This window comes from Squalius cephalus, assembly GCF_949319135.1.
Source record: "Squalius cephalus genome assembly, chromosome: 12".
NCBI lineage: Eukaryota > Metazoa > Chordata > Actinopteri > Cypriniformes > Leuciscidae > Squalius > Squalius cephalus.
The window spans coordinates 15,349,300-15,367,722 of NC_137133.1; the positions used below are offsets into that span (position 1 = coordinate 15,349,300).

General features: G+C 37.6%; 1 protein-coding gene across 3 annotated transcripts in view; it reads right to left on the bottom strand.

The window, feature by feature from the left end:
* ralgps2 (Ral GEF with PH domain and SH3 binding motif 2) overlaps positions 1-18,423 on the bottom strand; it is a 134,455-nt gene that overhangs the window by 96,226 nt on the left and 19,806 nt on the right. For 2 of the 3 annotated variants that reach the window (XM_079889279.1, XM_079889277.1), the window contains exon 2: positions 1,522-1,614. The gene's annotated coding sequence lies outside the window, so the exon portion shown is untranslated. The remainder of the gene's footprint in view (positions 1-1,521; positions 1,615-18,423) is intronic. The other variant, XM_079889278.1, reaches the window with a different exon arrangement.

Sequence of the window (18,423 nt, forward strand, 5' to 3'; positions counted from 1 at the left end):
TTCAGGGTCCTATACTCCTGAAACTGGATATCTAATGATTTTGATCCACGTGAGTCTTTGGTATCATCCTCTCAATCTGCAAATTAACAGAGAAGGCCTTTGGGCAGGTGTCGGCTTTAAATCAAACTTTAAACCATTTTCTTGACTCCCTGTATCACCTCCTGTCACCCTATTCCATCCATCATTTTCAAACCTTGCAGATTTCGTGTCAGAAAGGTTGTATTCGATAAAGCATGTGAATAGAATGTTGCCTGTTGCAAGTAATTCCTTCAGCCGTGTCACACAGAGGTTGAGATTTCAGAGAGCAGAGGGTCCTTTGTGGCTGACGTACAGTTCTCGATTAAACTCAAGGATCACGGAAGAACCAGTGAGCCACTTGGAGCTTTGTTGTAGGTTTCCAAGTCGTCAGTTGCCTCTGTAAAGGGTTTAAGGATTGATACGTGTGTTGGTGCTTATTGCTCTCAGCCAGCACAGATGCAAAGTCTTCATACTGTTCCAAAACAGAATTCAGCATGTAAAAATTGGAGTTCCACTGTGTCTCAACTAGGGTTAGGTACCAAGCTGGGTACTTTTAATGGTACCGACCGAATTACGTCAGTACCGATTCACATTAAATCAATCGGTGCCAAATTTCGGTACCTGAGAACGCATCTGGGTGTGAGAGTAAGAATATTTAAATACAAATCCTGCATGTTCTGCGTGTCTCTGTGTGAATGAGTGGCGCAGACATGCGGTTTCGTTTAAAACTTCAGTTCAACTTGATAATATATTACTGTTGTACAGTAGAATTTAGATATCTCAATTTAATAATACTACTAACACTAATAATAATAAATTATCAAAAAAACTATTTTTTTTTAAACCAGCCCTAACTGTAAGCCTATTTTTTGCTTCTTTTTTTAAAATCAAAATCAATTTATGTTCTAATAACCAAATATAAAAAGAGCTGTTGATTTATTTGTCACACTGTAGAATGATTAAAAATGAACTACTAAAGAGACCTCATCTCTGAAACACACACATTAGCCTTGTGCGGTTGTGCGTGTTGTTAATCTAATGTTCTTGTGAAGCGATGTAACCGTACACCGCTTCCAAAGAACAAGTGCTCAGAGACGTTGATAAACACTACAACTGCTGGCCTCACTATCAAAACACCACAGTCAACATTTGGCTACACGTGAAACAAAATAAGCAGGTGTTCAGACCGCAATGGGACCGACAATGACACCGTGTGTATGTTTGTTTGTCTCTGAGAGTGAACAGGTGCTACGGAGCCATTAGAATGTGTGTGTGTTTGTGATTTAGGATTCTGTAAGTAACAGGTGTTGCCGAGAGTCTGTTCGACTTTACGGCACTGCCAAACTGCAGACTAATCCTAATCACAACTCTAATTCACCCTTCACACACAAACACAGCAAATAACAGCAGCACAAATGCTTTCATTTGCCAAAAGGCTGCAAAACAACAGTTTATATAGTGTGCTACATGAACAGCACACAAACAAAGACAGAATTCAATTACCGGGTATTTGTCAAATGCACATCGTGATGGCTCTGCTGTGTCCTCCCCTGCACTCGATCGGCTGTATTCTCTCGTAAGTGTGCTGTAAGACTGCTGTAAGAAGGATAAAGAAAAGGAGAGAGAGAGAGAGAGAGAGAGAGAGAGAGAGAGAGAGAGAAAGAGAAAGAGAAAGAGAAAGAGAAAGAGAAAGAGAAAGAGAAAAAGACACGTTACCAACAAGAAAATGTTTTATCTCCCGACTAGAGGAGGGTTAAGCAGCAAATACGGTGTTTTTTTTTTTTTTTTTTTTTTCAAATACAGTAAGGGGTTGACTTTTACATAGGTTAACAAGGTTTACATTTTTTTTTTAAGGTCACAAAACTATTTTGAAAACTTCTTACCATGACTTCACTTATTTTCTGGTTATTTTTCAAGTGCCCTTTAAGTACAAATTTTATTGTTTCACCCTCATCCCCCAAAATGAAAATCTATTAAATGCAAAGAACTAATAATTAGCCTACACATTTAAAACTATGACGCTCTAAACAAATAATTAAATAAATCTAAACAATTCAATGTTTATTGTGCAAAAATTATATTAATTTGTGACGTCATTTCCACAACAAGTTGTGGATCATTTTTCAAATGATCTTCTTTGATGTTCCACAGCAGAAAGAAAGTCATACAGGTTTAGAACGACATGGGGGAGAGTAAATACATTTTCATTTTCGTATAGGCTACTATTTCTTTAACTGAGTATTCAATATTTAGGATCCATAAAATTCTAGGGTTACACTATATTTTAAGGTGACGTAGTTACATTGTACTTAAGTACTGAGCAATATGAATTAACTACATGTACTTACTATAGAGTTGTGGTCAGGGTTAGTTGTAATTATGCATAATTTACTGTTATTACTAGTACGTACATGTAGTAACGTGCAAGTAAGTGTGTCACCTTATAATAAAGTGTCACCAATTCTAGTAATGAAATCAGACAAAGCAAGACACAGGAGTCAGCCGTTTTATTTGTGAAATGTTTAAAATGTCAATTTCACCACTAAATGAATGGTGATTTGAGAAGTGGTGGAAATCACATTTGTTAAAAAGACAGAATTTTCCTGTAATGCATGTATAAACCTTGTAGGACATTGTCTGTGGACAAATTAAACTAGTCATTTAGAGGGTGAAAGTGTCAATATAGTAAAAGAAACACTGCATGAGACAAACCTAAAAGACAAACTGTGTATCAATGAGAAATTCACTAGGTGGTGCTGTACTACATACGGTAAAGAGGATAAAAACAACAGCAGCTGCGAGGAAATGGGCTGGAGCTGAAGTTTCAGAGAGGTCAGTGTCAGGTCATTAGAGAGGATTGTTTAGGACACCAATACAAACACCAGACGCCACCCACCACATGTCACGATGGGACGAGCCAGATGCAAAGCAGGACGTCAAGCTTTCTTTCCCTCGCGCACATGAAAATAAGCTTTTAAAAACATCACATGGTTGAAGCCAGCAAAACATTTACTGCATATTAAGGAGAACAAGCTTCCTCAGTCTATAGACTGAAGGCTGAACTGAAGCCATTTGCTCTGGAATGTCACAAACATGCAAAAATGTGACACGCTTAAACGGTTTAAAGTGGTAACCCACCGATATCAAAGAAATAACCCAAACACCGTCTCACCAGACTAGTAATTGTGAAAGCGAATCATTTATTTCCACAGAAAATAAACTCAATTCTCAGCATATGTAGCTATAGCTTTTGTTTCCAAGATGTTACCATGGTAATAAGAGAATGACTCCACAGATAGAAAAATGCTTCATAACGGCTTCATAAACAGGCCTACACGAAACCTTCGCCCACAGAGCACTGCAGATGTCAAACCGCAAAAATATGGAACTCTACATACATATCCCTAGCCACTTATATTTAAAAATCTATTTCAAAGAAATGCTTTTCTTTTGAACTTTCTATTCATCAAAGAATTCTGAAAAAGTATCACCACAGTTTCCACAAAAAATACTATTATCATCAGTTTTATGATTATTTATGATTATTATAGGTTCTTGAGCAGCAAATCAGCATATTAGAATGATTTCAGAAGGAATTTCAAGAGGAGATGGAGTTCCAGTTCAAAATATAGAGGATTTCCATTTTTTTAATCCACATAATAGCCTCCAAACGCTATGCAAATGTCACACATAAATAAAATACAGTGGGATTTTCTTAAAAATACAAAATGTCTCCAACTAGGGAATCCCAGCCATTTCCACCACTGAGTTTACCATGTTTAAATCAATTTTGAGAGGCAATTTTATAAAATCAGCACAGAAAATGAGCAATCTGCAACATTTTTGCATTTTCTGCTCTGAAACCTTCTGCAGTTTTGGTTTGAAACATGGTATTAAAAAAAGGGGGCACTAAGAGAACAATGCTAAGTAGCTAACAGACAGCCTAATCCAATGTGCTAAAATATTTAATAAACGCAAGGAGTGGGGGGATTTGTAGAATTATAAGTGACAGGTGAATCTGCTGACCTTTCTGCAGAAATATAACCTTGTCTGATCTATCTGTGGACAGCTGAGCGCCAGTAAAAGACTGCAGATAAAAACCATAAATGTACAGTGGTTCATGCTCGACTGACGGTAAAGATTGTGGATGTTTGTAACCACTGTGCAACGTCAGAAGGGCAACACAAATCACCTTCAGGTGCGTCTGTCTCGCGAGGGAATGTCGGGTTGAGTGTTTTGCGCGTTGAGCGTGATGGTGTGACGGGAATGATTAATGTGTGAGATCTTGGAAGGCTGTTGAAAAAGATCGTGGAGAGACGCTCAGAAGCACGGAGGAGGCTGAATGAAAGGCGGAATGGAGCGAGGGATAGATACGGATGAGAAAGAGCGTGGGAGGTGTCGCTGTCTTGTTTCAACCTGCCGGGGAAACAGTGCAACAGAACAGACACTCCGAGCATGAAGGAATGAGTTCAAGTGGTTGAACTACTCAGATTTTCCCACCTTCACTTACATGTGTTCCCTCTCCATGTGTCCCATTAAACATGTTCATTAATCTTTCAATTCCTTTGTTTTATTGTGCGTGTGTGTGTCTGTATGCATGTCTGTGTTTGTAAGGGGTGGGGGGGAAATGTATGAGCATACAGTATGAATCACAATTCTATCCACCGATTCAAAAATAAATTTTCTAAATGTTTGTTAATTACGTGATGTTGTCGGAACGAGAGTAGAGCTGCATACGGACAGTTTAGAAAGTGGACAGACTTGCAACCGGGAAAGCTTTATGAATGAAGCTTGCTTGACAGTAGCCTGACTACGTCAGACTTCTTACTTCCGCTCAATTTCATTTCGCTTCTGTACTCAGTCTGAGACAGCGTAATAGTTTTCCGTTTTCCTCCGACCTGAAAACAGCCGGCCAATCAACGAACAGAGGGCAGGCTGAGAGCCGTGACGTAGACACTGATTGTCCCGTGGATGCGTAGATTTACTTCACATAATCTGCAAAAGTCGTTCACAGCCATGTTCACTCCGGTATTTCGCTCGATGGTTTTGTTTTCGCATCATACATGTGTTTACAGTGGAAGTTAGATGCGGCTGAGCATGCGCATAACACACGCCATAACCAAACGTTATGTGAGTGGCTTACGGGTAACCAATGATTTTAAACTTCAGACAAGCGCCCCCCCGCGAGAAAGAAAACGCTTTTCAATTATGCCATGCCAGACTCTGTCTACAAAGCAAAGCGAAGTAGCAGAGTTTGGTATTACCAGGCTAACTTGACAGCAGTTCCTGTATCAAAATTACTCTTATGTACAGGTACTTTTAACACCCAAGAAGCACGTTCAACGTGGACGCGCAATGATGACCAATGACTGCTTGTAAAAGCAAGTGACCATCCTGTATCTGAGGCTGAATCACTAAATATTGAGAATGCAACTGCACGTATTACTTTTTCTAACTCCAAGCGGGATTCCAAAAGATTCCCACTCATAGAGTGTGTGTTAAACCTGTGTAAAACTTTATTTGCACAAACCTGCTGTGGCAAATGTGTGAAGCAATTTGTAGCAAACTTCAGGAAATGCCAGAACACTTTGCGCAATATTAATGTCATTATAGTGTCAACTAGGGCTACATGATAATGTAAAAAAACTGACATTGCAATATGAAAATTTCAAAAGATGATTTGAATAGCTCTATTTGTATTGAATTAATCATTCTAGAATAATTGGGGTGATTTTGTAGAAGTTAGCATCTACATGGAAAATAATCAAAACAAGCATAGATAAATACAAAAGAGCAAATCAATTGGAAAAAACACTGCATAGTCTTCACTGCATAAATTAAATATAATTAAATATAATTAATACAATTTATCTTTGTTAAAGTGAATTTCTCTTTCTCTTTTGTTGTTTGATTAACATTGGTGTGACAAACAGATGCGGGAATATTAGGCTGCTGTTACTTTAAGACGAATGAATGCACAAATCCAATACAATGATCCGCATCAGTTTTCTTACATAGACTGTGTTTACAAGGATACTTGCCAAGACAGGCATTTTGACTTAGCCTAATTTTACACACACGTGTCCGTTTGAGCTCAAAAGGAAGAGAAAGAGAACTGAATTTGTTGTGCCTGCTGTCTGCGTGGCTTAGGTGCACGCACAGAAAACAGCGCGCGAGTTCCAGTCCTCTTGCATTTAATGTTTAAAATGACAAGATTTAAAAACATGCAAATGATAAACTTTCACTCTATGATGTTTAAACTTTCGAATTGCATGTTTCGAACCGGATCATCAATTATTCATTTAAGCTATTATGAATGTATTATATATATTATGATTTTTGAATGTATTGGTGCTACTACTATATTATTTTAATGTTTATAACAAATCAGGTGAGTGAATTATTCACTGTCTTGTTTATTAAAAACACAAAATGACTAACAGTAGGAATGCCCCGAAATTTTGGCCCCTGAAAATGACATTTTCAGTTTTTGGCCTGAAAGAGAAAAATGGCCGTAAATATGAGCTGAAAATATATGGTGCCCCTCCCCTCAGTTTTCGCCACACAGGTTTCACACTCTCTCTAGCCGTGATCACTTTGCAGTGTGAAGTTCCATTGCTCACGGCCCATGCGAACACTCCACTCGTGTACCGCTCATTCCGCACAAACAACGCACCAACACGATATTTCTATGTAGTAGTATAGCCTACCTGTTTCGGTTTGCCGTAACATGGTGTGGTATAGCCATGCTGGGCAACGCTGGTAAAATAACGCTACCCTCTCATTCACTGATCTACTCCCTGCTATCGGCTCACATGCTCTGACAATAATAGCTTGGTAGGACTAGGCCTATACACTATTTGGAGAATTGGTCAAAAAATGTAATCTGTTAAATCTGATTCTGTTGCACAGAACTGAATAAAGAATAATATATTTATTTAATTATTTTAATATTAACATATTTTGTGTCCAATTTTAGTGTCACTTTCAATAAAAGTGTGGTTATTTTATTGGCTTGTATTTTTTAAATTCATTATCATTAAAATGTTTGAATTTCATTAAAAAGTCTAATATTAATACAAATGATACAAAAAAGCTAACTTAAAATAAATAAATCATTTTTAAAAAGCATATTCAGTTTCTGTTTTCGGCCAAGTGCATCCAGAATTTTGGGTTTCGGTCCAGAATTTTCATTTTGGTGCATCCCTAACCAGCAGAAAGGGTCACTAAACAAATCAGTGAAACAAAAAACATCACTAAAAGTAACATCACGAATATCCAATTTGCAACGCAGGGTTGTCAGTACCCGTAAACAGACATGTTGTCCAACACTGACAGTATAGCTTATGCTTCTGTAAGGAAATTTAAGTCATTTTTCTCTTATACAATGTGTGTATGGCCATAGTGTGTTTGTTAACCCTCTTTTTCCACTTATTTTCATGAACACACACACACAAACTTTGCTCTGGGGCCCCTCTGAGCCTTGTTCATCCATATTTCATTTGACATTCAGAGGGAGAAAAAAAAACACCCTATGGAATAAGCCTTGAGGGATACGATAAGAGGAGACCGTTAAAATGGAAAATGTGATCTTTTGTGGCTCAGTAAGCAAGAATAAGAACGAGAGAGTTACTGTACACTCTACCCATAACAATAATAACAGTACGTTCATTTAAGCACGTATCCAACAGAGAACAATGGCAACTCCACACACCAACACAGGGAAATATCAATACTGTAACAGAAAAAAAAAAACAGAAACACAATTGCTGTCTGACACCGCGTCTACACTGGAAGTGAACCGCGTCATGACAGTTCATAGTTAAACCAATCATAAATGAAGCTGTTCAAAACGTAAGCAGCCAAGATGGCATGATATGTCCCTCTTTATAGGGCCCTATGAAATAAACATTTTACAATTCAGAATTTTTTTTTTTTTTCATTTTAAAATTCTCTGCTTTAATGGTTAAAGTTAAGTAAACAAAAAGCTTGTCTAATTAATACAAATCATGAAAACAAATACAATTTACCATCAATTTATTAAAAGTTTAACAAAAATAAATGTAGGGCCCTATTTCTGAAATTGTTTGTGTAGGTGTAAATGTCCCACCGCTAGGATTCACTCGCCTCCATCCCACTAGAAGAAAAAGTGTGTGCGTTGGTGGAAAGCCCTGGTTTCCTGCAGTGTTGCTGAGTTGTTCGTACACTAGCTTCCACGGTTCATAACCCTGCCAGCTCTCGCTACGACTGCGCAATTTACATCCAACAACTGAAAAGCTGAAATTATATAAAGCAAACGGCGCCAAAATGAATGATTCTCTCTTGAACGCGCAGCGCATAGCAATATTTATTTAATTACATCACAACCTTTGCTATTTGATGATCGCACTAACTAACCCATATTACAATTTCTGTTTTATTTTGATCAAATGCACCGCCCTAAATTTGTAACCCTTAAAGCGGGGTCGCTAACTTCTTACAATAACAAAGGCGTCGGTTGATGACGCATTAGCGGAATTATGGAACTTGTCGTCATGCCGAATGATCTAATAATGTTTATGGATGAGTGAATACATTGATGTTTTTAACATGACTGTGGTATGGAGCAGGGCACGATAGCTAGACAGATATCAGCGCCACACGCGAGTCCCGTGGATATAAAGGAATAAGGACATCTCATCTACCGAACTACCCGCAAGTGCTGAATTAATACTCACACAGGTCAGTTTATTAGACGAATGAAACTTGTGATGTAACGCATCACTGTTTCACTTGGTCTACTACACTATCATACTAAACTGCATTTGAGTGTGTTGAAAGTTACAATGTTATTCTATGTGTTAGTTTATCTGTATGAGACTAGCAGTAAGCTAGATCAACATTAGAATAACATACTGATCATATTCTAACATTTCATCATGTTGAGCTATATAACATTGATTCGTTTTATGTATAGCCTATTTGCGCGTCTCTGTCAAGTCAAAGTTTGTCACGGACGTGGAGCTCTCGGCATCTCGAAAACACCACGCTGATATTGATCCTTGTTTTAGTTCTACTTTTGTCCCAAAGTCTGCTTGCCATGGTCCATAATTTTTGAACGAAACAACAACAGCGTGAGCGGTACGCTAGACGTAGGCTAAGACAGTCACGTCTGTCGTCATGGTTACTATGGCAGAAACCAGGGATAACGCGGATATTACGTCACTGACAGGCGACAAGTGTACAGGGACGAGACATAATTTAAAATGGGAATTTCTCTGAAATTAAAAATCTTTGGGAACTTTTGGGATATTGTAAGTACACAACTGTAGGAAATGTATCACACTATGCAAGTGATTTTTGTATATTTTATTACAAAAATCTTACATATAGCTTTAAAAATAATACAATTAATAAATACGCTTCACCAATAAGTCTAGCCAAAAGAGTAAGTGCAGCACAGTTGAACAGCTTTCACGTCAATGCTAAGACTCACCTGCCATAGAGCTTTCGCTTAAATGTCATGCAGTGGTGTGTGATTGAGTGTGTCTTAATTTAGACAGACAGTGAGAAAACACACCGTACCTGCATGTGCCTTGAAGTGAAAGCAAATGAGAAACGTTCAGTCTTGAAAAACAGCGTGTATGAAATGACAATGAAATTCATGCTGCACTGATCTGAGCCTGAAGCATCTCACAGGCCTGATTATTATCAGACGGATGAGCCAAGCAGTTTGTGTATGTCTGCATGTGGCTGTCTATCTGACGGAAAGCAAACAGTGTCTGCCAGAAATCTGCTTTAAAACAGGCTTAAAGTTAAGGATGTTAGGAGAGACAGAAATAGAGCGACAGGTCCGACACCTATCTACATGAAACACTACCCATGCCCGCATATTTGGAGGAAAGGAAGTTGATGTTTGTCCTGAAGAGACAGTAGCGGGTAGCTGGTTTAACAGCAGATTGTGTATGTGTGTGTGTGTGCGCAAAGGAGGTGAGAAACAGCCAGCCTGTCATCACTCTAATTATCATCCAAAGAGAGAAGGAGAGACTATAAAAAGCCAAGGTCACGGCACACGCTATGGCAGACTGCTGATCAGAAGCAGAGGAATTTGACAAATGGAGTCGAGTGTGAGACTGACGGCTGATGACAGACCTGCTCTGTGTCTGCAGGTTTACAGGCCGTCTGGCTGAGGATCAACAGGAGCCGTACTGCATAAAGTGTGGAGAACACAACAGGTGTGCAAAGAGGAGCATGCATTTCAATTGCAGGATGTTCAATCTGAACAGCAAATATAGGAAGAGGAATTTACTTTATTTATTATTTAAAACAATTGTTGGAACAATCTCTTGGAAATCCATCGATTCCAACGACGACGAAGCATTGCTATTGATCATGATTGGAACAATACACTAGTTATTATCTAAGCATTTAAAAACTAATATTTTAATATTCAAAAAGTTTGGGGTCAGTAAGATTGTTTTTTTAAAGAAATCAATACTTTTATTCAGAATGTTACAAAAAGATTCCAATTTCAAATGTATGATTTCTTGCTTTGCTTTTGAACTTTCTATTCAAGAATGAATCTAGAAAAATTCATCAGTTTCCACAAAAATATTAAGCAGCAAAAACTGTTGATAATATTGATAAACATTGATAATAATAAGAAATGTTTCTTGAGCAGCAAATCATCATATTAGAATGATTTCTGAAGGATCGTGTGACACTGAAGACTGGAGTAATGATGCTGAAAATTCAGCTTTTCCATCACAGGAATAAATTACACTAAAACATATTCAAAACAGCTATTTTATAATATATTAATATTACTGTTGGTACTGCATTTTTTTTTTTTTTTTTTTTTGATAAAATAAATCCAGCCTTGGTGAGAATAAAAACCGAAACTAAAAATAAATTATCTGGGTGGAATTTCAAACAATGATTATTAATAATATCATTGTGTGTTTCTGGAAATAACCCATATGATACAGGTATAAAAACGTGTAATTTATTTAATAATGCATTTAATAATAATGCATGAAAATGTATTTAAAATTAAATGTATTAAAACCTACACTTACAGCAGTTGAATGAAGAATTTCATGCAATTTTAATTTACATTTTACTAACATTCAAGTTAGAATTACAATTCTGCATCCTGTCGGAAACCAATAATCCAACAGAAATTGACAATTGAGTTCGAATTTAAAAGTCCACAAAAAGTCACGTTCACTACAAACAAACAAAAATCCCACTAATTCAAATGTAAAACTTAAGTTAAGTTGCTGCCTTAAATGTTAAATATAAAGCTATACTATACAGTAAGTATAATGCGTATTGATACATTTATTCAGTGTTCAGTATCTTGGCCTCTGAAGGATCAAAACCTCCCGGGTGAGGCGTTTGGGGGTCACAGCTGTCTATGGTCTGCTGACTGGACAATTTCCATGTCACATGGTTAAAGAAAGAAGAAAAGATGACAGTAACCTGTGCTCAATGTCCTTTTTCGCATGATTCTGTAAGGATCAATAAGCGAGCGCGTGCTGGAGGTTGGCGGTGTCAGCAGTCCAGCAAGCGGGCAGCAGCAGGCGGTGTGTGTGTGTGCTGACTGAAGACTCCCGCGGGATCAGAGCAGCTGGCCTGAGCCCAGATCCGCAGCCTGGATGGCTTCTTCACCCTCCCTCGTCTAGCATGCCTTCCCTGCGCCCTCTCGCATGATTTAATACACTTTCTCGGCTGTGTGCCCCATTCCTGTTTCTGTATGAGCCCAATTCAGAAGCCAACAGGAAACTCCACAGGAAACTAGGGATTCTGAGAGGAAGCGGTGACTGCTGTGCTGACCGGCAGCAATAGGAAAAGGGTTATAGTAATAATGACTGACACACGGTCATGGCACACATCAGTACACATTCACACTCTCCTAAATAAACAACACGGCGGCAGAGGAGGAAATGGGTGAGTTTGTTATCTTGTGTTGGTGTTTATAGTTGTGGTTTTGAGTGTTGAGCAGATCAGATAAGATGATTTACGGGCATTAACCAACCAACATCATTCACCACAGCAAACCACGAACACTCACTCACTTTAGATAGGGATGGTCGACTGTTCACCTAGTGATCCATAAACCTACAGGATTTTTAATTTTTCTTCAAATAAAAAGAATGCCATAAAGGTGGATGACTATAGTTTTGTGCCATAACTAAGTAAGATAATGTATATTAAAAACTAAATTTTAGTCCGTCCGTTTTTGGGGGTCAACAAAAATGCCAGGGTGATGCAATAATAATAAACCTTATTTGATAGTTTAACCATTTTTTCCCCTTAAAAAAAAACTGCATATATGCTTAATATTTTAGAGAATATTAGCCTAACCAGAATATGAATATTCTAGTAGTCTGTATTGTATATGACCCTCATGACTGTCAAGGTCAATAAATCTATTAAAGTATCAGATAATTTTATATTTTCTTTATGACAAGGTTAGATCAGGTTGTAAAATGGCATGTGGTGTGACATAATATATTGCTGAGCCATTAAAAAGTTGTGCTATAGTATATAGGCCTATTCATTTTACAAATACAAATTATTTTTCATTAAATGTAGGCCTATTTTAAAAGAATTCAAACAGTAAATTGATTGGGTTTTTTTACTCTTTACCAGATTTAGCAATTCACTTACTCTCACTTTTATTTATTTCCCCACTAAATGTTTTTCACTAAATGATTAGATTTTATAATATTATTTTGCACAAAAGATTTTTCTAGAATTACTTTTGCTGCTGAATTATCCACTAACCTAGTTTATAATATATTTTTGTCATAGATTATGATTATTTTATTCATTTGTTGTGCTTTCTTTATAATGAAGTTGTGTGTGTTAGGTGGATTTTTTAACACATAAAAGAGTGATCATCAGTTCCATACAAAGTTATTCTACAAGGATTAAGAAAAACAGAGAAAAAAAACAGCATAGTATCGTCTCGTTAACCGTATCGGCCAATAGAATTTGGGTATCAGAAGAATTGGATCGGTTATGAAAAAAAAAAAAAAGCTATATGTGCATCCCTGATTCCCTATATTTGTAAATGTTTCTTTGTTTTACATTTTGAAAATAATGATCACCTCTTTTTAAGGACTACTGCAAATGTTATAAATGTTTACATGATTTTTCCCCACATTACATTTTTAAAGTGAAATTTGAATTGACCGTTCTTTTGAATGGTATCCTTGGAATGGAAAATGGAAAAACTTAAAACAATATAAAAAGACAAATATGAATACAAAGCACACTACTCAAAACATACATTTTTCTTTATCAAGAATACTCATTGTTTTTGTCATTGACCCTTGACCCAACTAGGCTAATCGTTCAGTCAATTATGAAAAGACATAGTTCTGCACATCCTTATCCTAACATCTGCCCTGTTAGGAAAGGTTTATTTACTGAATCATATCTTACACCATGTCATCATCTTATTCAAACACATGCAAAGGACCAGCAGTATTTAAGGCACTAAATAATGAGCAATGCGTTTAAAAATCAATACAAGGGCGTGTAAAGGAAGTCCTGACCCTTCGGATTACTCTGACTGCATTACCGTCTATTGATCCACTGATTTGAAGTTAAGATATGATCACCATTGCAGCACGTCTCACTTGGCCATGTCAGAGTTCAGAGGTCGTACCAATGGATCAGTTTTCTTCCTTTAATGAAGCTGCATTATGCAATAGTTGTCCAAAAGGGACAGTACGGTCTCAATCTCAGGAAAGGGTTGGCATATGGACCCCAAACTGGCCCTCAGCCTAATAAACCCTCATGCTGTTCTGTAAAGCCGTCCACCAGCTGAGTGTGATCAGAAGGAAATCAGTCAAGGGTTCAGATGAACACATGGCCAGGGGATTGCATGGTCCCGTTTCCTGCCATGGGGTAAAAACCTAAATCTAACGAAAAAATCCAACTAAACAAAATTGAGCCCTATTGACTTTCATTGTATGGATAATAAATAAACAGACATTTTTCAAACAAATCTACTGTTGAGTTCCTTAAAAGAAATAAATGAACTCATCCAAGTTGTGTGTACGAAATAGAAGCTAACGCAGTTAAAACGCAATTGAAAAAGCGCAAATTAATAATTACAGTTTTCAGCCCTCCAAAAACTAGTTTTGACCAAAGTTGCCAAAATTCTAGTGCATTAATAATATTCATTACTGGTATTGGTTCCTGAACTTTTTTTTGTATTAACACTGGATTACTCAGAGGTTAACCATTTGGAACACGTGTCTTATTAACACTCCCTCTGGTGAACTCAACAGTATATTTTAATCAACACTAATTCCATGAGTCATCATCATGTTTTCACCCCCATGCACGCCTCTTTTCTCGATCCCTCTATCACAGGAAGACGTCTGCCAGCTGGGGCGAAGATGAGAACAAACACACTGGCTGCATATAAATCACATAGGCTGCACTTCATTCCTTTCATTGCTCCACACGCTTTCATTTGTTCTTTGACTTGCTCCCCTCACAGCGTGTTTCTGGCTCTTTCTAACTCTCTCTCTTGAGATTATTCCAGTTGGCCCTCAGGGATTTGAGGGAGAGACGTAGAGACATGCTAGAGCCTGAGAGACACAAAGATATGACAAACAAACACAATGACAGTAACAATGCCCAGAAAAGAGCTATTCTAAAAGAGAAAAGAGTGTCTCAGTTCCAAAAACGTCCTATTGTACGTCAAGGCTGCTCTAAGAGGTTACAATCTTTCTCAAATCCAAGATGGTGTATGATACAAGAGAAATAAACTATAAATAAAAAAATTTCGTACTCAAAAACATCGATACAAAAAGTTCAATGTATGGATAATTATCTCATTTGTGTGTGCTATGTTCATGCTTTATAGAGTAAAACACTTGTTAGCTTAACAACATGCTGTAACAATAGCTAACTCTATTGAAATCAATTACAATTTAAGTCTCATTATTTCATTAAAGTTGCTTCTGTGGTCCTATCAAAAAATGTGTTTGTTTGTTTGTTTGAACATCCAGACCAGCCTGAAGTGTACTAACCAGACGCCAAGCGATGCTACTACACACGAAGTATAGGAATGTTTCTTTACCAAGTTACTCAAAGTTTTTATCCTAGCCAGATATGATGACGATGTGCAATGAGCAACAGGAGATTCTACTTTAGGAATGATTCCTATTTCAGTGATATCGTGGCTGAAAGCTCAATGATTATCTCATGTAGCCTACTTGTGCGCTTTGTACAATATTCAAATTATTTGAGTTTGAATATAATTTTTGCATGACTAACTTTTCCCCGGCGGCATTTTTTCAAAAAGTTGCCAGCCACCGCCAGCATTTTTAATCATTTTCACAAAGATTTCATGGCCCCCAGAATGTTTTGTTGTATGAATATCTGAACATGCAATATATCAAAAGAAAGAACAGAACCTCTGCTTTTAAACTACAACAACAACAACACATTTTAATCTATCTTCATGCTTTTTCTATTTGGCCTTGCTGTGTTATATTCAGTTGTCATATTTATGTAATTTTCACAGTGTGGTGTATGTAAAATTAGTGTTACCTTGATTACCAGATTAATGAGTGCCCTGCTGGTTACAGTGTTTACTTCCTTTTTATTCATATTTTTTCAAACAATTTCTTTATTTGTGAAAAATATTGTAATACGATTAATCTTAACTAAAGTCCGTTTAATTTAGAGATTAGTTTTTAATTCATTTTCAAATTATTTGTTTCTAATTTATTAAATATGAATTGTAATAAATATAAAGTGTATATACATCGGCTTTATATTGGCCACCCTGCTCTATAAATCGGCCATAAAAAAAAAACAATATCGGTCAACCACTAGTGCAGAAATTGCACACTTTAGCTTTAAGTTTTATGCCACTAAAAATATTAATACATCATTACACTGTCAAAAACAACTTAAGTCGAGCATATTTTATAGAATAGCCTATGTGAAGACAGAAAAAGTGATCTAGAGACCCATGATGTTCAACGAGGGCCTACAGAAGTGAGGGGTTTCTTCAGGAAGTGTATGGTTGTGGATCTTGTCATCTCCACCACTTGTGAATTCTCTTTAACAATGCAGTTCAGTGGAGAGGAACGCAAACTCTCAGTGACCCAAATCTGTTTGCTCTCTCAGAGGTCACCAGGGCAAGGAGTGTGTGTTACAGAAAAACACACCACTACTATGCAGTTGTTAGATTGTTCTGGATAGTTAGGCAATCGCTTGTGTGTTCTGTGTGGTTACAAGTGATGGCACCTTTACCGACCCAATTCAAAAGAGCCCATCCTCAATTCAGTTCGAACATCTGTGACGTACTCCATTCATGAGAGCAACCATTATATTTTCACCCTTCTATCTTTTTGCATTTTTTCCCTCTCAATCTGACCGTCACAGAACAATGTTTCATTGTGTGTGTGTGATGAAGAGCAACAGCTGTGGCTAAACAAACAGCTGTATCACTTCTTCACCCCACGCTCCTCCTCAGTTCTCCCCTCTCTTGTTCTTGTTCTACCTCCCGCCTTTGAGAGCACTCGCTCATAACATTTTCAAACCACGTTCAAGGCCTTCGTCATGCACGTTACACAAATACAGATAAAAAAAACAACTGAATGACAGGCTTGGACAGGATGTGTTACTGCCTAAAAACGTTGATTTAAACTTCCTTAATATAGAAAAGACATTGTTCTCTGCCTGTGTTTGCATGTTCACAACCCGTCCACTCCCACACAGGACAAAGACTCAGCGTTTGGATCTCTAGGCAGGACAGATAATGGGTAACCCTGGGTCCGCCCCACACCCCTACAGCGAGTGTTTGACTTGTTTGAGCAGACGCCTGAGGCTCTGAGCGACGTGTCCAGGCAGAAGCCAACTAAAAGCCCCAGTGGAACAACCGGAAAACGCCTGACAGCAAAACAAAGCGGACATGAAAGGCCATTATTAGGTGAAGAAGACAAAGAAAAAGGATACAAGACATTTCCCATCTTCCCATTGCTTTGGGACCAATGGAGGATGTGAAATTGTTAATGACACAAAGTAAGACTGAACAAGGGATAGAAATACAGAGAGAGACTTTTTACACCTTTCCCAAAATACAGATAGAAAGCTAGGGCTGGGTATCATTCAAAACATTTCGATACCAATACCGATACCTTGATTCCGATACCGGTTCCTGAACGATACTTTTTTCGATACCAATTTGATGAAATCCATTTGAACAAGATTACACATTACCTCAGAAAAACTTTGGTTTTATTTTTTTCAGTTTGACTCATGCTCCTTAGCCAATGCACAAAGGAACACACTTTTTTTATAAAGAGCTCATGCTCACCAAAGCTGAATTTGTTTGATCAAAAATACAGTAAAACCTGTAACATTGTGAAATAGTATTACAATTTAAAATCTTATTTGAATATATTTCAAAATTTATTCCTGTGATGTCAAAGCTGAATTTTCAAAATCATTACTTCAGTGTCACATGATCCTTCAGAAATATGAAAACAGTTTGCTCCTTAATATTTTGGAAACTATGATAGCCTACATTTTTTCATGATTCTTTGATGAATAAAAATTTCAAAAGAACAGCATTTATTTGAAACAGAAATCTTTTGTAACATTACACATGTTTTAAGGTCATTTTAAGGTCATCCTTACTGAAAAAAAATTCTGACTAACCAATACATTTTTGAACGGCAGTGTACACTCAGTAGGCTATTATTGCAATATAAACACTGTCAGAGTGATCAACAAGGTATCTCTTCATTTACCAGTCGAAGACGGAGCAACTTTCTGCTATTATGTTTACTCCGTGCTCTGTCAAGGGCTTCATCATATCTGTTGCAATTATTTTACCGCAAATACTGCATCGCGCGCTGTTGGCATCGAGCCTGGAGAAATGTAGGCACACTTTAGATCGACTTTTCCACATCTTTAGGGTATTGTGTGTGTGCTCGCATCTCATATGAGTATGTGCGCAGAGAGTTTGTGTGTGTGTGCTTGCGTCTCATATGAGTATGTGCGCGGAGAGTTCCGCGCGTCTTGTGTGTGTAGAGTTTGCGTGTATGTGCGTGAGCGACTTTAGGTGTGCCGTTGTGCATTTCATATGTATTTGTTTGAGCACTGACGTTGACGAGTTAATCCCTTAGGTATCGAAATCTGGTACCGAACAACAAGTCATTTTTCGACACTCGATAGTATCGAGGCAATTCGGTCGGTACCTAAAAAGTATCGAACTCGGTACCCAGCCCTATAGAAAGCACACAGGCTTCGTGTCCAAATATGCCTACTTCCCCAGTAGGCAAAGGGAGGGAAAAGAGTAGTATGTCCGATTTCATGAAGCTAATTCACACTGCACTGACAGACAATGACCAACAGCAATAGTCACAGATTACTGTACAT